A 21,479-nucleotide genomic window follows, 5' to 3' on the forward strand; every position below is an offset into this window, starting at 1 on the left:
ATTACCACACTGGCTGTCATCCACAGAAAAAAACACAATCACTTTCTGGATGTGAAAACATTAGAATTCGAAGGCACTTTGGCCATCTGAACAGCCCCGGCTTTTGACAAGGGCATTCCAAAGCTAATCTGAAAAACTAGTCCAGGCCATGATCGCTGGGGGGTCGGACTTGCCTCATCACCCCACCTCCCTTCTGGAATTAGACAGAACTTAGATGCTTAGTCTGATGAGAAACATTTACGATCTATTCTCTCCGAAGCTACCTGGAGGATTTCCTCCACATGACAAAGCCTTGGTCTCCACAACCCCTTATCTGACAACTCTCTTAACCAACTGTCAATCAGGAAATTTTCGAATCTACCTATGACCTGGACACCCCTGCTTCCAGTTGTCCCACCTTTCCAGACCAAACCCATGTACATCTTACATTTATTTGATCGATTGTCTCGTGTCTCCCTAAAAGCTATAAAACCAGGCTGGGCTCTGACCACCTCGGGAATGCATTCGTAGGATCTCCTGAGGGTAGTATCAAGGGCCATGGTAACTCATTTGGCTCAGAATAAATCTCCAAATGCTTCACAGAGTTTGACTCTTTACTGACATGGTACCTTTCATGGGTATTCATCTGGGGGACTCACAGTCAACCAGAGGCAGCAGTTGCCTACTGTGCAAAAGTCTCTGCAGGAGTGAGCCTCTGGCACGGGGACTCCAACCCCTGAAGCAGCAACTGTCCCACGTCCCACGGCCTGATAGACCTGCACCTCCAGGGCTTCTCATTTCAGAGTCTCAGCAACAAATCTACCAAACGTGATCAACATCACAGAATATTTCTCGAGGCTTTTGGCTGTTGTTTCTCCCCAAGTTTACTCTAGAACCAGAATGGCAACACTCGGAACAGGATGGTTCTCAGTCACCGACCCTCCTGGTAAATACACTGTCTCCAAGGCCCTTTCCCGCCAGTCACAGCTTCCTTCATGTCAGGCTCAAAGGCCACCTCCCCAAGAAGGAAACCTCTTCAATCCAGCAACCACAGCTCCTGTTCCCATCTAGAGCTTATCTGCCAGGAAGGGAAGACTCCTCATTCCAGAGACAGCAGGTGCCACAAACTCAGGGTTGTAGCCATTGTGAAGGCAAACACTCATGAAATTAATAGACTTTTTCCTCCTTGGATACTGACGTTTCCTCTTCTGGAGGTCAGCCAAGGCCATCTGCACGAGTTACGAGCGTGATGGCTCCAGTCCCTCCTTTGGTGTCAGCAGTGTGGCTCCGCTCTGAGACCCTCCTGCACCAGCCAGGCCACGCACCTGTTCCCACGACTGCTGTCAGCAGACTACAGTGATTCTAAAATAATCAGCAAACTGAGGTTCCGAAGGATGCATTTTAAAGAAAAATGTGTAAGTTTTACTGCATGAAATCAGCTACATCTTTTGCTACTCCAGAGGCTCTTTGTTTTGCTTTCCTCAAGGTTCTCTACAATGATCCCGACAGTCAAGGTTCCCAGTTACAGGCAGAGGGTTGGGCAGGCCGCATCTGATGTGTAACACACGCAGAGGATCCACATCATAGGATTTTCCCTGTTCACCAACATCATCAGGACAAACTTTAAGCAATAATAATCTCCCTGTCTGGAAAACTGAGCTCACTTGAGAACTAATGCAACAAATGTGTTTGACAAAGTTGCAGGTGGACATTTTAGTGAATGAATCACTATTTCAAGGAGGATAAAGGCTCACTATTCAAAGGCATGTTTTTGTCAAGTTTTGTAATTTCAGCTTCATGCATTTAAATCATGAAGTGAGGCTTGTACCTGATACATTACAGAATCTCTACAAAATAGAGAAAATTCCATTTCTGTACATTCACTCTCATTCTTTTCCATATGCATATGGATGGTGGTAATTTAAACTGGCATTCCAACAGGATTTCTAAATTAAACTGTCTTCTACTTTAAACACTACGTGTTAAACATTACACATTCCATTGTTCAACATTTATAGCAGGGTCTGTATGGCCCGTTTTAAAGATTTCTTCCTCACTAAATGCAAGCGTTTAACCAATAAATGGTCTACTCTAAAATATTCTAGAGACAGAGATACATTGGGAGAGTGGACACACTTAACACAGAAATCCGCAACATCAAACAGGCACAACCAGCAGTGAGGGTGGAAGGGGCACCATGTGAGTGCCCCTAAAAACACACACAAGCCTGGCTGCTTAAAAGGAATGAATATAGCTCAACACTCCCATATGAACATTGATGTGTCTACTGCCTTACAGAATCCTCCTAGCTGAGCTGCAGGAATCTTCTTTGGAACCTTTTCTCACCTACACTGCCTACAGGTGCCCACTGGGCTCCCTGGGCAGTATTATGTCTTTGTTTAGAATATCACAGTATTTGGAGGTCTGTTTAATCCCAAGTCAGAGCCTTATCATAACTCAGACACCATCCCTCAGGGCTTGTGGGCCAACTTCGGCTAACCCAGGCTGCTCCACAGTGCCCTGCACATGGGCTTGGTGCATCCACACGATTTTAAGATTTGGGGCTGCTGTTTTCTGCAGTCACAGACGCGGACTTACATATTCATCATGACTGAAGGCAGCACGTATTTTTATGTTCCTTCTGTAACGGTAATAATCATGGCAACATTTCCCCGATCGTTAAAAGAGCCTCCTAACAGCAGTTGCATTCCACCCCCTTCCTTAAAATTAATAGAATTTACCAAACTAGGTGAAATCAGTCTTCATGAGAAAGTGACAAATCAGTGTTCACACAATGGCATAGTAGCTGGGCATAGAGTGTACGTCAACATCCCAAACTAAGCACCCATCACAATTATTCCCAACTCGCAGGAAAGCTAGAAAAATTAGAAGGCTTAAAACATAATTATAAATGAAAATAACAAGAAACCAAAGTTTCTGAGGAGCATTTGTTAGCCAAGCAAGGAAAGCCATTAACCAGTGCTGATTACATTGCATTTGATTACATTGCATTTGATTACAGCAGCCAAAGACGTGTCCAGAGGAAGAGACTTTTAAACATTAGTCTTTCAGTAAGAATGGTTGCTTAACAAGTTCAGACTACTGGGCTACACCAATCATCAATTAAAAAGCAAGGCAAACGAGTGAGAGTCATTTTCCTTAATCCTTAATGTGTCAAAAATTACCACATTGGTCAAGCTGGTCTCCAACTCCTGACCTCAGGTGATCTACCCACCCCGGCCTCCCAAAGGGCTGGGATTACAGGCATGAGCCACCATGCCTGGCTGAGAAGTGTTTGACAGAGGCTGAGGGGAGGCTCCTGTCCCTTCCTGGGACATCCACGTCCCACCCAGTTTCCCATACCGACTGTGACACTCGAAGCATCACAACAAGGGCAGCTGCATCCCCGCAGTTCTCTGCACTAATGCCACAGCTGCGTGAGCAGCCATAGCCCTGGAGCTGCCACTCAGCCTTATCGTGTTGGCACAAGCACAGCAGAAACTACCACACCCCCAAGAGGGAGGAGTGGGGACCTAGGGGAGTGAACCAGGAGGGAGGAATGTGGCCCAGGGGAGTAGGGAGGAGTGGGGGCCCTGGGGAGTGAACTATGAGGGAGAAGTGGAGGCTCAGGGGAGTGAACAAGGAGGGAGGCATGAGGCCCCAGGGCAGTGAACCAGCAGGCAGGCGTGGGGGCCCAGGGCAGTGAACCAGGAGAGAGGCGTGGGGACACAGGAGAGTGAACCAGGAGGGAGGAGGGTGGAGTTCGGCCAAGCGAGTGAACCAGGAGGCAGGAGTTCGGCCCAGGGAGTGAACCAGGAGGGAGGAGTGTGGTCCAGGGAGTGAACCAGGAGGGAGGAGTGTGGTCCAGGGAGTGAACCAGGAGGGAGGAGTGTGGTCCAGGGGAGTGAACCAGGAGGGAGGTGTGTGGTCCAGGGGAGTGAGCCAGGAAGGAGGACGGAGGAATGCGGTCCGGTGAATGAACCAGGAGGGAGGAGTGTGGTCCAGGGAGTGAACCAGGAGGGAGGTGTGTGGTCCAGGGGAGTGAGCCAGGAAGGAGGAGGGAGGAATGTGTTCCGGGGAATGAACCAGGAGGGAGGAGTGCAGTCCATGGGAGTAGGGAAGAGTATGGTCCAGGGGAGTGAACAAGGAGCCTCTGGGGGTAGCAAGTTCACACACCACAAATACCTCCCAATCCATCCACGTGCAGGGAGGGGCCGGAAACCACCCAGGAGCTACAGCGCTTTCTCCTCACAGAAGAGGAGTGAGGATACCGACTCACGAATGAAATCACAGCTAAAGTTCTACAACGGTGGGGAGATGCTTCACAGACCCAAATGGGTGCAAAAAGAAACCAATCATACAAGATCAGTGGATGGAACGGGATCAGAAATTTAAGCCTATAACAAGCTTTCAGAAAAAACTTCACTTGATCTGCAAGATGGCTGCAGCTCTGCTTGATCATTTCTGCAAATGTCTAACTCGCGATGAGCCATCTCAGAGCCCTTCCAGAGGAGTAACAAAATCAAAACGCCAAGGCATCCTCCGTATTTTAGATAGCCTGCAACAGTATGGAAATGAGCAGCGGTGCCAGAGCTTTCAAGTTTGTTTGAAGTAAATTCCAGCATGAGGGCAGCATCTTTCTGGCTGAAGCAATGAGGTGGGCTCCTGCTCACTGCATGGGAGACCAGTTTTCAGCTAAGCTGCTGTCAAGGGTCTGCAAACCATGATCCCCGACCGAGCCTTGGCCAGGGAACCAGAAGTGATTTTTACACTTTGAAGTTTTAACAAAAGAAATATATGCAGAGACTTCTGTGGCCCTCAAAGTATAACATGTTGCCTACTCTGCCCTTTACAGGAGCTTCTAGCTTTGGTGTCAGTTACAAAGTGTTTCTATAAAATAATGTCACTGATTTTCAAGCATGCCAGGAAAAGTCACACTTCCCAACAACCCTCAATGGAGATGCTCCATCCTGTGTTTCACACAGATTTTAGATTTTTAAAAGCCAAAATAAGGGAGGTAATTCAGCTAAGTATTATAGTAACACAATTTGAGATACTTAAAGATGTGTGACAACAGAATTGGCATTCCTGTGAGGCAATAAACTAGCTCAAACACAAAATAACAAATCAAAGCATGTTTTGGCCTCTCAAAGTGATCAGCGAAATTGGAAATAACATTCAGTTAAATGACACTAAAAAAAAAAAAAGCACAAACAAAACAAATACTACTACACCATCACTCCTTAAATTTATTTAACTACTGCTGCCAAATACAATGGAGAGACTTCTTACTGCAGGGTAATAATCGGCCATTGTCATCATGAAATACACCGCTGTGCAGGCTCAGGCCCTCCAGCCCACAAAGGCAGCGGGAGGGAGGAGAAACGATGGCCAGAAACAAAGGGACAGGGCAACCATGACCTAGTCAGCAATTGTACCCTCCCACCTTTCTTCTGGACTTACAATTTTGGAGCCATCTGGGTTTACCTTCCTATGTCCATAAGTCAGCAAGTTCTCAAAGCCAGAAATCTACAATGCTTCTGGCAGCCAAGTCCTCTCGGCCTTCCCCCATGTTTTAGGGCCTCATCAGCTCACCCCTGGATAGTATCAATGGCCTCGGAGCTCCAGTCAACCTTACACTCCACAGACTCAAGTATGCCAAGAGCCACTCCAGGCTGCCACTTCCATGACCAAAGGCTTTCAGACAGTCGCCAGCACTGCACAAATCCATGTGGCTTCACCAGGCGCAAAGCGGCTCCAGCATTCCATCCAGTCTGTCGCTGCTACCATAGCTGTGAGTCTATGATATGTCAGGAAGGGAAGGAAGGCACCATGTACATCATCTCATTTAAGCTTTAGTGTCACAAGGTGGATTTTGTCGTGCCCATTTTATGGATCAGGAAAGTTTTAAGGAGGGCAAGCACAGGGCCCTGCTGACACAAGAGCAAGACCCGCAGAGGCCTGGGCATGACCCCCGCCCCACGTTCCCTGGGTCCTGATATCCACTCCTCCCCCGTGGGAGCCTGATCCTGGGTCTGCCTGAATTGCTACCATTCCTAAGACACGACTCACGTCTGCTCACCTCCTCCTTTATCTGTTTCCCGCAGCCCAGAGGCGTGTGCTCTTCCATCCAGACAGACATCACACTTCAGCACCTGCACTTGACACCACGTCAGCCAAAAGCTTCTCTCAAACCTACCCCCACACCTGCCGGTCACACAGGTCTGCACCCATCACCTTTCTCACATGAATTCTCACGTATTCCTGTGTAGCACCATCCAACTGATTATAGTCTGAGAGGAGGAAGCTTTGTAGGTAAGTCCACATTCTACTTTGCTCCCAGCCCTCCGTCTTGCGTCTTGCATGAGGCAACCGATTAACAGCAAATTCATTTCAGCACAACTTTTCCATTTGAAGAAACGCAGAGCATAGGACTCTGGTCATAATTAAAAGCTTGTTTCATTTGTCATTTGAAATTCCATGTACTGCTGCAACAGCAGCACCCCCTCCTCGCCAGGCTCTGCCCTAAGGACATCTTTATTCCAGCGCACGACTCCCATCAGAACCCCGGCAGCGAGAGCCCCGCAGGTTTCCCAGCGCCTCGGGCTGCGGCTTCCACGCTGGGCCGGCACTGACAGGACGGGAATGGTGCCCCCAACAACTACAGGATCGGAAGCTGGTCGACTGCTCTGTAGAATGGAGACATGTTAGTAATCCCCGACATTTCCACTGACAGGCTGCTCAGGTAAACTGGGAAAAATCCACAAAATAGAACCCATGGGGAGGAGCACTTCTCTCTCCAACCTGGCAGCTAATGGTGGCTGTGCAGACGACCTCTTCAGGAAAACTATCCACTGTATCTCAGGTCAACAACAGCCCCGCTGAGGGCCAAAAAATCAGCTCCCCCTGGCCCTTACTTCCTAAGGGTCAGCCCTCCCAGGCCACCTCTCCTGGAAGATCAGCTCTGATGCACCCACGACGGTCAGGAACCGGCTCTGGGACACATTTCCCAGGCTCCTGCCCACCCCTCTCTCTCTTCTTCCTCCTCCACATCTCCCTCTTCACTCCCATCCGCCCTCCCCCTTTTGCTTCCCTTCTCTCCTTTCCTCTCCCTCCCTCATTTCCTTTCAGCCCTCACCTTCTTCACTGCACTTCCCTATGCAACTCAGCTGACGCATTCTCAGGTCAGTAGAGTTTTCTTTCACTCTGTTTCTATTGCAATGATCATTCTTAATGAACAGAAACCTGTTTCGGACCATGTGGATGCCACCTCCTGACCAACTGCTGACCCGCGGCTCCGTGTCCACTCAGTGTCCTCATGGCGCAGGTGCCCAGCAGTATGGCTGTGACCAGGGGTAGCAACATGGGACATGAGAGAGGTATCCCAGCCAAGAGGCCCTGCAAAGCCTCCCCAGCAAACCGGAGCAAGGCCCAGGGCGGTAGGGAGAGCGCCGTGCTCATGATGTTGGCCGTTCAGCTTCTGCAAACTGTCCATCGACTGCAAATTACTTTGTTTCCATGGTTACAAAAGAATCATAAGCATTCTGAAATACGTTCTCGGTTTCATGTTTGCGAAATCTAAGCAACATTATAATAAAAATCACTGAATTCTGCCCGAGGCTCTGGGGTGTTTTCCTCTCTGAAAGGAGCCCCTTCCAGGACTTGGGGACAGCCTTCAAAATCACGGTTATCCTGGTGGTAACAGGGAACTCCTCAGCCCGCCGGGAGCTGGGGCCCTCTACAGCCCCCACGGCTCCAGACGCCAGTGTTCTAAGGATCACACATGTGCAGATAGCAAAGCTTGCTGCACACACGCCAGGTGCTAACAAGTCCCAAACGTCTCACTCATACTTGCTAACCACATCGCTTCTCTCAGCCTCCATGGCATTTCACATTCTGCCTTTATATAGAGATGAACCATGCATCCTGAGCGTCACAAAGATTCAACTCCTTCGGGGCAGAGGGGTGCATCTTTCCATCACGGGGTCCTCACTCCGGCTGGCACAGGATTTGCAGAGTGGGTGAGTCTAATGTTGATGACACTTTCTCAATATTCCCTTCACACCCCTCCAAAAACAAGAGTGTTGCCAGCTTCTTACCAAGGTTGTAATGAGCAAAATATTTTTCTCTTATTTGTCACTTTTTAACGTAATACTAGTGAAGAATGTGACTCTGCATGTCCACTGTAGGCACCCACACCGTGAACATTCTGCTCTCCTGTGACTGTATTCACAGGTCACAAGGACAAAACTTCTCCATAGTAGCCATATATATATATATATACACACACACACACACATATATATATATTTTTAACATGACTTCCACTCATCTGAAAGTCACAGATGTGGCTTTTCCTTCATAAAAAGATCCAAAGGATACACAAGCCAGGTTTAATAAACACATTGGTCCAGGTGGGAAAATGACCCCTCAGTCTCCCTCCCCTCAAAGACCAGGGCAGCCAGGAAACTGCGCTCTCCAGTAAATGACAACCGGCAGGATTCCCTAAATCACATTAAATGTGATTAAAGCAGCCGGAAGATTCCCATCTCACAGAGCGCGCCTTTCAAGACTCAGGATGTCCCCGCTCCCTGAATGTCCTACAAAGAACAGACTACCCAAATGAGGACTGAGGCAGTCAAGAAACATGTTTTCGGCCGGGTGCAGCGGCTCACACTTGCAATCCCAGCACATTGGGAGGACGAGGCAGGTGGATCACAAGGTCAGGAGCTCGAGACCATTCTGGCTAACACGGTGATAACCCCCCGTCTCTACCAAAAATAAAAAAATTAGCCAGGTGTGGCAGCGGGCACCTGTAGTCCCAGTTACTCGGAAGGTTGAGGCAGGAGAATGGCGTGAAGCTGGGAGGTGGAGTTTGCAGTGAGCCGAGATCGTGCCACTGCACTCCAGCCTGGGCGACAGAGCAAGACTCTGTCTCAAAAAATTAAAATAAATACAATTTAAAATGTTTTCAGCAAATAGCATCATCGATCCCAAATGAGAGGTACCGTTTTCATTCTAGGAGGGAAACACTACAAAGTACGTATATTTTAGCCCCGTAAGTGAATTCTTCGGGCGTTCCTGTGTCCGCTATCAAATGCAACACATCACCTCAAAAGGCAAAATTCTGTAAGTCACATCCAAGGAGGGGAAAAATCATTCTAAGTTTTAGCAATCCAGTAAGAACCTGATCCAGAGAAGCCTACTTGTTCCAGACTCTAAGCAGCAATATATTGCTACAATGTAATGAAAACGAAGGGATGATTAAGAAAATTTCAATGCTAATAAAAGACAAAAACGTAATTGGATTTATTCTACTCTAGACAGAGCAGCCGGGCAGTTCACCCATACGTTATGAACGTTGCTGTTTATCAGGCAGGGTCCAAACTCTGTCAACAAGGCTTGACAGCAAGGGCATGATCTCCACTCACTGCAAGGTCCGCCTCCCAGGCTCAAGCAATTCTCTTCAGCCTCTGGAGTAGCTGGGACTACAGGTGTGCAGTCATCACGCCCAGCTAATTTGTGTGTTTTCAGTAGATGCGGGATTTCACCAGGTTGCCCAGGCTGGTTCCCTGGATCTCAAGCTCCCAGGCTCAAGCAATCCACCCGCCTTGGCCTCCCAAAGCGCTGGGATTACAGGCGTGAGCCATCACGCCCGGGACTTTTTTTTTTTCTTTTCTTTTTAAGTGATTAATGTGCTTCAGAGTCTTGTAGGCATTTAAAAAGGAAAAAAAAAAGAACAAGCAAATTCTGTAAGGGAAAGAAAGCATTAACACGTTTTACACTTCTCAAAACTCAAAACTGAAATGCTAAGAATAAATGTATTTTATTCACAGAAGCAGCATTCTTAAAGTTCTGTAAAAGTGATACCATGGACACCACCACATCACAGACAAGCGTGGCAGGACTGCTCAGATTCAGAACACATTCTGAACAGTCCTCCTGCCACTTTCCTCAATGGGAACACTTTATTCTGTCTTTTATTCAAATTAAGTATCTTGCAAGGGAGTTGAAGAAAACTGCATAGCAGATTTTAAAACTTCAACGCTTTTCTCAATTTTCGCCACATTCTGATGCATTTTACTGACTACACGGCCAATAAGCCTAAAACTTTTTGCATCGATAAAGACAATGCTCCTTTTAGCAATAGGCTTTTTCTTTTCTATACAAAGATCTATAACTTAAGCTAGTAAACTGGGTATTTCACAAAGATTTTGCACAATTCCTAGCACAGATTTTAGCAAAATAAAACCATTATCTTTCCGCAATTAAATAAGCAAGCATAGGAAACTGCACGGTTAAAATAACCATTCCATTATTTTATATAAACACAAATAAGAAAGTAGAGTATGCTTTGAAAAACAGTATTTCCATATGCCAACGATGAAGCAGAAGACAATTCCTCAGCCTCATATAACATTTGACAACCGAAGTACTCTGGCCCAAGTCCAGCCCGGTTAAATGGAAATGAACTAAACGTGTGAGTGACCGTGGTGAGGCACTCTGATAGCCACAGTCCAGGAAAGAACAGCTAACATCTTTCTTCTTCATGGGAAAACCGAAACATACTCGAGAGACCTTGATTCTTTAAAACACAGTCTGCCCCAGTACTAACCTTAAGCTCCCATCGATCAAGATTGCTATAACCACAGAGGTGTTTTTCCAGGCCCTCGAAAATCACGGACATGGTACATACACAACGTTTTCAAACACTCAATGCATCCAATTTGTTAAATGTGCTGTGATACCGGAGGTCTTGTGCAGGACCAGAAGTGTCGCAGCCTGGTTACCTGTCCTGGTGTTCAATGCTTTGTATGTGCAAAACCTGCTGTTACAATTTACTGGGCTTAATGTGATTCAGTTCATCACAGAAGAGAGCTATGACATTTACTTAATTCCACGCACAGATTCTCAGGTTCACCTTCCACGAGTGACTGTTCTGTCCACGAGACAGTGGAGGGAAGACCCAGAAAAGGCCTGGGAGATGCCAGGTGCTCACAAACTGGTATCCGTCTGCTGGTTCTGGCTTAAAGGAAAACAGACATAGAAGCAGCTAAAAGGGCTCACTACACCTAATATCACAATGTTCTCAAGTTTACCTTAGCCAAAAATAAAAGCGGAAAAGCAAAACTACTCCAGGGCATGATTCCAGTGCTAATCTGAAACATGAAATATTTAGAAGACAAAGTTTATTGTGAGTGCAAGTAATATACACATAAAACACTGGTTTCACAAAACCCAGTCTTTGCGATTGCTTTTATAAAAAGTAAAATTCTCATGAGGATCGCATACATTAACTGATTTTCAAATGAAGGGACTGGTAAACTTCAGGGCATATGATTTCTGCCACACACGAGGGGAGCAGTGAGAGAGAAGAGCTAGGATCAAGTGTGCTGAAGCTGTCTTAGGACTGAAATTCAGTTTCTGCCAAAACAAAAACACAGGAGTCTGTCAACTTCGATAGCAAGCTCTGCTTGAGAACGACAAGATGTTAAATTTGCAAAGGAGCTTCTCCCTGTATGGGCACGTGTGATCCTTGCAAAATCATAGCTCAGCATCATCAAAAATCAGGAAAGAACACAAGCCTTCCAGACATGAAATCCAAGAGCAGAAGGGAGCAGAGTCCAAGCTTGCTCAACAGAACTGTTCCCGGACAACAGCACAGAGGACATCACAGGGAGGGCAGGGCAAGCAACAGCAGCTTCCGTGTTGCCACAAGCAGGGCCTGAGCCAGGAGACCAGTCTCCTCCAACCTGACAAGGAGGCGCGAGGAGCCACAGAGAAGTCAATTCAGGGTCCTTTTCAGAAAGGGGCAACAATGAGAAAATCTGGTCTCACCCACCCCATACCCCCTACGGTAGCAGCTAAACTCGCACGTGCGTCTGTCACGTTCCCCGACCCCTCTTGCAGATGCTCTTCCTGCACCCGGGTGCCTGTCTCCGTGCTGCTCCTGAGGCCACACCTGTTGCCATCCACTAGTGACCAGGAATTCACCTTTGTCCGGGAGAAGCAAATGCAGAGTTCACACACTCCTGTACAGGTTTGTTGGCCGAGAATCTAACTGCACTGTCCGATTCCAGATGTGCTGGTACCAAGGAGAACGTTCAATGTCTGGCATTTATAAACGGTATCAGTGGGTTCTCCTGGGACTCCCAGGCAGCCGCACGAGGGACGGAGCTGTTGCCCTGTTACCCCGAGCCAAACAAGGCTGAGAGGCACACACCACAGGCCACATCACACTCGAGCACCGACTGACACTTGCTTGTTCGTGTGTTAAGAGTTCAGGGTACAGGCGACAGACAGGCCTGATCTCAGTCATGGGACAACAGTGACTGCCCACAAGTCCCGTATCTAAGCCCCGACTTGCCCATCCAGCCTTCCTTCAGGAACAATGCCCACCTCACAGTGCAGCCATGAACGCTAAGTCAGCACGTACATACACAACCAGATTCATTGCAATTGTGCTTTCTACAACAAATTAATACAACCAGGCGCTATCATTGAGACTGAATAACCTATATTAGAACAGAAGATCAGGCCAGGGATGGTGGTTCAGACCTGTAATCCCAGCACTTTGGGAAGCTGAGGTGGGTGGATCACTTGAGGTCAGGAGTTGCAGACCAGCTTGGCCAACATGGCAAAACCCCATCTCTACTAAACATAAATTATCCGGACATGGTGGCACACACCCTGTAACCCCAGCTACCAGGGAGGCTGAGGCATAAGAATCACCTGAACCTGGGAAGTAGAGGTTGCAGTGAACGGACATCGTACTACTGTGCTCCACCCTTCCAGCCTGGGTGACAGACCAAGATTCTCGTAAAAAAATAAAAGGTCAAGATGAAAACTGATTGCCAAGGTCCATGTTCCATAAACTTCAAACAAAGTTCATTAGCTGGTACTTGATCAAGTTGTTGATTTCTTCATTACAATCTTGTATATCCTTCTAACATGGCTCAAAATGTTTACATTTGAGCATACCTCGAGTATAACAAAAAATAAAGTGCCTATATTTCATAAATGAGCAAGTTCCAGTAAGACTGCATCCTGCTCTAGTTAATCCTTTGACAACGTAAAACTGAACCATCCTGACATAGCACTGACACATGGTACAAGAATAATGACCTCCAATTAAATCGCTAGATTTAGAGAATACATAAATATAGCTTATCACTAATTCACCAGCGATTAGCAAGATTTTAAAGGAAGAAAAAGTATCGGGACTGTAACTAGGAATAAAGGCAAAAATAAACACGAGAAATTAGTCACGTTTAAATCAATACCCTTTCTGTGGGGCCGTAATAAAGTATACACAACAGGTGTGCAAGCTGTCATGCTAAGCTGTCACCAAGCTCTCTATGAAGGTGGTAAGAGCGTCCCAAGTCGCAGAGCCTCATATTCCTATTTAAACGCTACACAGCCAACACCACACTCAGCACGCAGTGAGAACTCTGAAAGCTCTGAGGAACGCATGATGGGATGAAGGGCCTCAGTCCTGCCATCACCCTGCTGCTTATTAAAAATATAAAACAAAGCCCTGCCTTCAAGGTGCTCAGATCTAACTAGTACAAAGTTTTGCTTTTGACGAGTTAACTACGAATGATGAAGACTCTCAACAGCTGTGCAAAATGTAAGGCAGCCTAATAAGAGGAACTTGGCTGAGAGTAAACCCAGAGATGGTTTTTTAACCACAGAAGAGGAAAGAACTGAAGAACCTTACAGAAAGTTGACAGCAATTTCTATTTCTCTATGGTAGAACCTGGAATTTACCTTTGAGACAGACTGTCCTTCTGTTCTGAAAAATCAGATTATTCTTGCAATCCTCCATCAGGACTGAAATTCCCAAAGGCATGGAAAACCAAGTACTAATTTTAAAACCCCCCCAAAAAACTACCTATGATCTTAGATGTGAGATTTAGTGTTCTCAAATTCCAAATTTGGAAATATTTTGCACAAAGTCCTTATTTTCCCTGTTTACTTGAAAGCTCTCTATCCTTTTGTCCTAAATATCTTCTTTCTCATCCTTCCAAACAGTATCTGAAGATGAACTTACATATCGTTTTCAATGTTAACCAAGAAGATACTACATTTGTCACGAACTGTTTATATTCACAACTCTAGGAGGGATTTCGCTACATCGTGAGGAATAACACGAGGCAGGAAATACGCCACGAATAAAGAACAGTAGAAAGTGGACACATTTCCTGATGAGTGCCGATTTCTCATTGAGCTGCTGACAAAGTTATAATACAGAAAGCTAGACAGCTGCTATGTTAGTTCTACCTCACTTAAGTGACCGAGTCATTGTTGTTTCGGTTCCCTTTCTCGTCTTGGGATGAGACACACCTCACAGAGTTGTTTGTGATTTCAGGAACACACACATCCATCAAGTGACTGTTCCTAAATCGTTGCAAAGGATATAGTAACCTGCCAAATTTCAACTAGGTTGCAACAAACAACTGTTTTCATCCTACACTCTCCGGTGCCAGCGAGATGGTGTGTTCTTGGATCCCTGCGGGAGCCCTATTCCTGGTGCCATAGAGCACACACATATTTACATCCACATAGTGTAAATTTATGGTACACTGTAACATATGTACCTGCGTAGAGCGTACACACATCCAAATACGTAGGGTGTACATAAGTGCACTACATGCGTACAGAGTGCACACACATCCACATCCATGTGGTATACATGCATAAAGTGTACACACATCCAAATACAGTGTACAAACAAGTTCACTACGTGTGTAAAAGCATAGAGCATACACACATCCATATAGCAAATGTACATAGGTAAGCTAACACATATATGCATGCATAGTACGTACACCCATCTATATGCATACAGCGTGCACAGGTATACTATAACCTGTATGTACATGCATATGGCATACACATGCACATCCATATGTACACAGGTATGCTATTTGCTATATGTATACACGTGCGTATAGCATACACTCTTATCCAATGTACGTAGGTGTGCTACAGCATGCATACACATGCGCAGTGTACACATATGCACATGTATACAACGTACATCAGTACACTAACGTATAAAGCGTATACATATATGCAACACTGTACATACATATGCAGCATGTGTACGTATTAGTGTGTACATATCCAGAAGTTTATTCAGGGTGCATAGTGTACATGCATGCTTGTGTGCACATATGTATATATACATCTGCAGAAATAATGTGCACATACCCACATGGTGTACGTACAAAGGTATGTATATGGCATTAAATACATGCATGTAGGTACACATGCAGAACAGATAGGTGTCCAAGTAGTGTGCATATAACCATAGTGACCATAGATACACACATATACACATGTACATGCATGCCTACAGCATTCACGTGTGTACGACACAAATATAGTGTACATACCTATACGTTGTAAATACATGCACAGTGGAAATACACGTAGTATGCATACACCACATACACACATGTACATTTATAGAGTACACATATACCGAGACCCAGAACGGGTCATGAGTATTAATACTTCGGAAACTCTTCCAGTTCTACCTAAGTGAATTTTTTTTCAAACTATAATAGAACTCATACAAAAAGGGTTTTAAGGAAATGAATAAAGCTAGTGACAAAAATCAGTGGGAAGGGCACAACCACTTTCCCTCAGAGTTCTCGGCTTGACCGTGGAAGTTCAAAGGTTTCCTAATGCAGTACACATCAGGACTGACTCACGATAAAGCACTCCTTAAAAATTAAAAATGTGTCCTCATGTTTTGGCCTTTGAGACAAAGCCTCTTAGTTAATCGAGTTCTGACTGAATTTGACTCACAGTGCTCTGGCAGATTCTTCATTTTCTGGTGAGACAGATGAATGTCCCAGGGTGAGGGCAATGCCAGCCCTTTCAGGGTCAGCTTTTCAAGGAGCGATGTCTGGCAGAACACAATCCAACACCATAGTAGGATCCCCCACCCAGCCACTTAGACGCTTTCGGGTACTTACTCGGTCTCCTTGTTTCCCTTTCTTGAATTCAGCTGGGGGGAAAAAACCCAAAAAAATCAAAACCAAAAACAAACAGCCCATGTGTTTATGCGTCTGAAAAGTTAATACATCCACATCTAACTTTCTAAATGAGACACGGCAGGTATGATGGTCACTGAACAGTGGCCACTGTTGAGAAAATACGAAGTCTTCTGCAAACATGAACGAGTTTCTAGGAATACAAAAGTCAAGGGAATTTACTTCACATATTAAAGCTGTCAAGGGTGCTCATCAAAAATGTACTTAGAGGTTTTCCTTTAAAGTTATTTTTGAAGATTTTTAAGTTGCAATACTTAAAAGCCTCTGGGAAAAGAAAGGATACAGGTATCTGGAAGATTTTTAATAAATGATTTTCATGTCTTTTTGATAACGTTAAATAAGGTCAGCCTTGAAGTAATGGGTTCCACTACTCTGAAACTGTGGATGGAATCCACAACACCAGACAATTGAATAAACAGCAAGGCTGCACACACAGGACACAGGCAGTGAGCCAGCCTGACTAGTTGTCAGCTTCTGGGTCAGTTCTACCCAGTTCTGCCCAGGCCCCACTGGAGATGAAAACGTGCCCTTTAGAAGCCTTGAATCCCCACCTTTCAAAATCTAATCCTCTTCAACTGAGGCCCAAGTCCAAAAATCTACTGACATCTTAGCACCTGGTAGGCCAGCTGTTGCCTAGCCTTTTTGGCACCAGGGATGGGTTTCATGGGAGACCATTTTTCTGGGGGGTGGTTTTGAATTGCAACTGTTCCACCTCAGGTCAGGCATTGGATCATCATAAGGAGCACCTCCGAGATCCCTCACATGCAGTTTACGATAGGGTTCCAGCGCCTAGGAGCACACACAGCTTATGATAGAGTCCCAGAACCTAGGAGAACATGCGGCTTACCAGAGGGTCCCAGCGCCTAGGAGAATACGCGGATGACCCAGGAGAGCAGCTTTGAGCAGAGACAAAGGTGAAGGAGAGGCACATGGGCCAGGGTGCTGGGTGTGCCCGTCTGTGTGACCTCACTGAGATTGCTGACCTCTGGCCCTTGGTGTCCGTCCTGTGGAGGAGGTAGCCCCCAAATCCCTGCCTCCCTTCAGCACTGACTGAGGCGGTCCTGAAGTCTCCCCAGGGCTGAGGCTGCTTCTAATTCCTGTTAGCTGCACACCCACATAAAAAACAAAAAACAAAATATCAAGTATGCAGACAGGAAAAGAAAAATATGCGAATCTTCCCTTATTCAACAGGCATTTAAAGAGTAACAGGAAAATTGTGATAGTCTTTAAACAACCACCAGCTATCACGTCCTGTTGACATGTTTTAGCTAATCAGGAACACCTTTACCAAACACCTGTGTGTTCAGGAAATCAGTTGACAGGTCCCAAATAACCTCGGAGCTTACGACCTGACCCCCACTCACGTGCATCCCCTCTCCAGAAGAACGTGTCCTGGACACCTTTCAAATGGTGAGGAACAGGAACAAGGGTAGCTTTCCCTCAACCCCACAAAACAAGCTCGACCCCGAGGAGCCCAGAGAACAGCAACGTTTGTTTAGATGCTTTCCCACTGACCTTGTCACAGCAAACGTTCCCATCCCACACAACCCAGTGTTTAACTCTCGCTGGGATACCAGCAGCCGTCAACCCTCAACAAGCTGGAAACAGAGGCCAAGCTGACAGGAGGCCTCTCTCCATTCCCTACTGAATTCGCTCAGGACACGGATGTTCCCAAACACACATGGCCCCGGGTATTCCACACCTGGAGAACATTCTAACAACAGACGCTGCAAAGACATTCCCCTAAAGAGAAACTCAGTTTCTAACTTCCCTTAGGGAAAAATATGAGGCCCAGAACTTTCCAGAAAATCACGTGTGGGAGGAAGCCACTCACCTCTGGCACTTCCTAAACCTGCCTTCCCGCAGGTGCTCAGGGATGCCCCCGCGACAGCCCCGTCCACCCAGGACGGCAGCAGGGCTCAGGCAGCCAGCACCTGGGCAGCAGGCGAAGCAACCCCAGGGTGAAAACGTCATCCCAGGCACCACTTCCCGGAGCCCCTCAGCAAGAAAAACAGAGGCGGGACCAGAACCGAGGGCTGACTCGAGGCTGGGGAGCCACAGACCCGCACAGCTCAATCATCGGACACGCTCTGCTGTGGACAGAGGAGCCCAGCCCAGGGAGAGGCCAGCACAGAGACTCTCGTGCCGGCTCCACGAGCCAGCGTCCTCCAGGGCTGCAAGTTTATGATCACAGCTTCAGAATTTGTTTCCAGAATCTTCCGGAATCAAAGACGCACCAAACTGTAAAGCTGCCAGGACAGCAGGGCCCAGGAGCAGGCTCAGGGGAGGACCACGTAGAAACCCCACGTGTGCATGCTTACTCCACACAGGCCACCCCTTCACCCAATACTATACACGCAAACGCATGTATGCACTCCATACACACCCTCAAATACACTCACCAAATATGATGCGTGTACACACTCCACACACACCCTCAAATACATACAACACACATGAACATGCTCACTGCAGCCACACCTGCTAAATACACTCACCACACACACACAAACGTGACACACCTGCACACTCATTCCAGACATCACACCCCTCACCAAGTACACAGGTGCACACACCCCCAAGTCGAGAACCTGCAGACTCCACAAGCTTTGGTTTCCCCCACGGTTTCTCTCATCACATGAGATCCACACACAGGTGTCATTTACTGACATCTAACACCCGGGGAGGCCCTTAGACAGAACTGCAGTCACAAGTCGGCTTCATTCAGGCATCCATCACCAGTCTCCTGAAGCCACCTCCTGTCCCCACGGGAAGGGAGGCCGAGACCGGAGACGTCACTGGGCTTACAGATCCCCAGGCTGGCAACCCAAAGAAATGAGGAGGGCTCGGCCACGGCCCTGGAGGGAGATTGGTACTGGGCTCAGGTATGGGCAACATGAGTCCTCATTTCCATACCGTGTCACCTACGACAGCGTCAGGTGAAAGCCAGTGGTTTGGCATTCCTGGAATAGACAGTCCTGGAATTACAAGCAAAACTTTTTACTCCTCCCCTCTGAACACATGAGGTCCATGGTCCCCTCACATCTAACACTGGGAATCCGAATCGGTGACTCTTTCTGCACCTGAGGACCACCCAAGAGGATCCACACCTGCTACAACAGCAGCACCGCACCTGGTCTGCAGGGGAGCAAAGCAAATCCCACCTTTATGAATAACACTGGATTACCCCGACACTGGCAGCCTGCAGTGTGTATATCGTCAAGCCCCCAGATCTGCGCCACCTGCAAGAGGAACACCAGTCCTTAGTCCAGGGCTCTCAGGACAGCTTGTGAGGAGGATGCTAGCACCCTTCTCATCTCCCAGTGGAGAGGAGAGGCGGCCAGGGTCAGGACTGGTGTATCAGGAGGGTCAGGGTTCAAACCCCATCTGCCTCGCAAAGCAGCCCTTACCGTTCAAGTGACTTCTATCATCAGTCTTAAAATGTACCACAGTTACCAGCAATTCTGAGTGTTGTTCCTTGGGACGTCATAAGCAAACATTTTGTTAGAAACATTTTGCCAAATCTGCTTTCAAAATCCTATGTTATGAAATGACTAATGAAAATTTGAACTATGAAATAAAGCACATAGTTAAATGAATCCCAAAATGACTATGGCGAAGGAAGCTTTAACTTGAAGTGAAAAATATCCTCTAAATGACATCAGCCAGAATTATCTTCAATCATTACTGATCCCATACGCTTCAGGAATTATACAGCATCATCTCAGATATGAACTTAAAACCATTAGCTGAATGTACATTTCAGCACAACCAAAGTTCTGCTATAATAAGCAGCACAGGCGTCTCTGGAGAGGATTTTAATTGGGACTACAAACGGTGTGCACGATCGTGGTAAGAGGTTTCATGCTCGCTGTTCTCCAAGGTGCGACACAGAGAAACACCACTAACCTCAAAGACACCTGCTGCTTTGTAATGAGATGAGAGACGATGTGGATGGACTACTGTAAATATTTGAAAAGGAGAAATAATGCAAGGAAAGAATCGTATCAGTTTCCCTTTACATTCTTAGAAAAAAACTGATTTTTCTTTTGGGATGATTTAAAAAGAAAATGACATTTCTGGATTTTTTTTTTTTTTTTTTTACTTTTCTTTCTGAGACTGGGTCTTGGCTCTGTTGCCAAGATTGGAGTACAGTGGAGCAATCGCAGTTCACTGTAGCCTTAAGTGATCTTCCCACCTCAGCCTCCAGAGTAGCAGGGACCACAGGCACGCACCACTACACTCAGCTAACTTTTCTGTAATACAGATGGGGTCTTGCTATGTTGTCCAGGCTGGTCTTGAACCCCTTGGCCTCAAGTGATCCTCCTGCCTTGACCTCCCAAAGATTTAGCCTAAGCGACCATGTCTTATCGGAAAATAGACATTAGAGCAAATGCATTTCTATAAGATTTTCTACCTCTTTTCACTGGGGAAAAAGGTAACTTGCCTCCAAGGGTCGGAGAAAAAGCCGTTACTGCAGACAAAAGCGCTGTGCATCCCGGGAACCGCTACACCATGAGGCACGGCCATGCACCCTGGATGCAGGAGTAACACACGAGGCTAGCACAGGCTGATGCTGGCCCTCTCCAAAAGTAGGCCTATCCTTCCTCCTCTCCTCAGCCCCCTCTCCCTTCAGGCCTCAGTGGCTGCTGACAGGGCAGAGGCCACAACTAGAGGAGGCTCTCAACTCCACCAGGGACAGGAGCCCCGGACGCTGGGGACTCCGCTGCTGCCCTCTGCGCCCACCTCCTTCTGGTCAAGCCTTCTGAGGAGCCAGGCGTGGCCACTTTGACCCTCCTTCCCTTCTGTGGCTCCTACAAAAACCAGTGCAGCGAGCCCAGGCTGCCTCGCACGCCACGGATGCCCGGCACAGGCCACATGTCCTCATCCAAGCTCCTGGGGCCAGAAGGGTCTTGCAATATTTCACTTTCCAGTTGAGCATCCCCAGCCTGAAATCCAAAGTGCTCCGAAGAGCATCTCCTTCGAGCGTCACAAGGAAGCTCGGAATGTTTCAGGTTTCGGAGCATTTTGGAGTAGGGACGCTCAGCCTGAATTTGAACCTCTTCAAGGAAGCCACACACTGAAGCCCCCGATGTCCACCCTACACAATCCCAGCACACCCTTCGAAGTCCTCAGCAACAGATTTTCTTTCTTCAAAAATAACCACAAGTCACAAACTCACAAGCAATCACAGAAGGGGGTTGTGGACACCCGCACAGATGATGAAATTTAACTGTCACATTTTTACCTGAGTAATTTAAAGTCATTCCTCAAAACACACCTGTTTTACTGAGTTGCATTTTAAGGTGAACACACACAAATCATTTCAGGGAAACAAACGTCACTTTGGGCTGCGTGTGGTTTCTTGACTCCCGTGAATAACTCAGCGTTCACCCTCACTTCTGGATAAGGGAGAAGATGCAAAGAAATCTG

At 46.9% G+C, this 21,479-nt stretch overlaps 1 long non-coding RNA gene across 1 annotated transcript in view; it reads right to left on the reverse strand.

Moving 5' to 3' along the window:
• The window catches only part of LOC119620864 (uncharacterized), an 83,640-nt gene that overhangs the window by 13,460 nt on the left and 48,701 nt on the right, over nt 1-21,479 (reverse strand). The window contains exon 5 of the long non-coding RNA XR_012092423.1: nt 1-21,476. This exon is cut by the window's left edge and continues 13,460 nt beyond it. This is a non-coding gene — a long non-coding RNA (uncharacterized lncRNA). The remainder of the gene's footprint in view (nt 21,477-21,479) is intronic.

This window comes from Chlorocebus sabaeus, unplaced genomic scaffold (genome assembly GCF_047675955.1).
Source record: "Chlorocebus sabaeus isolate Y175 unplaced genomic scaffold, mChlSab1.0.hap1 unalloc_scaffold_415, whole genome shotgun sequence".
Lineage (NCBI taxonomy): Eukaryota > Metazoa > Chordata > Mammalia > Primates > Cercopithecidae > Chlorocebus > Chlorocebus sabaeus.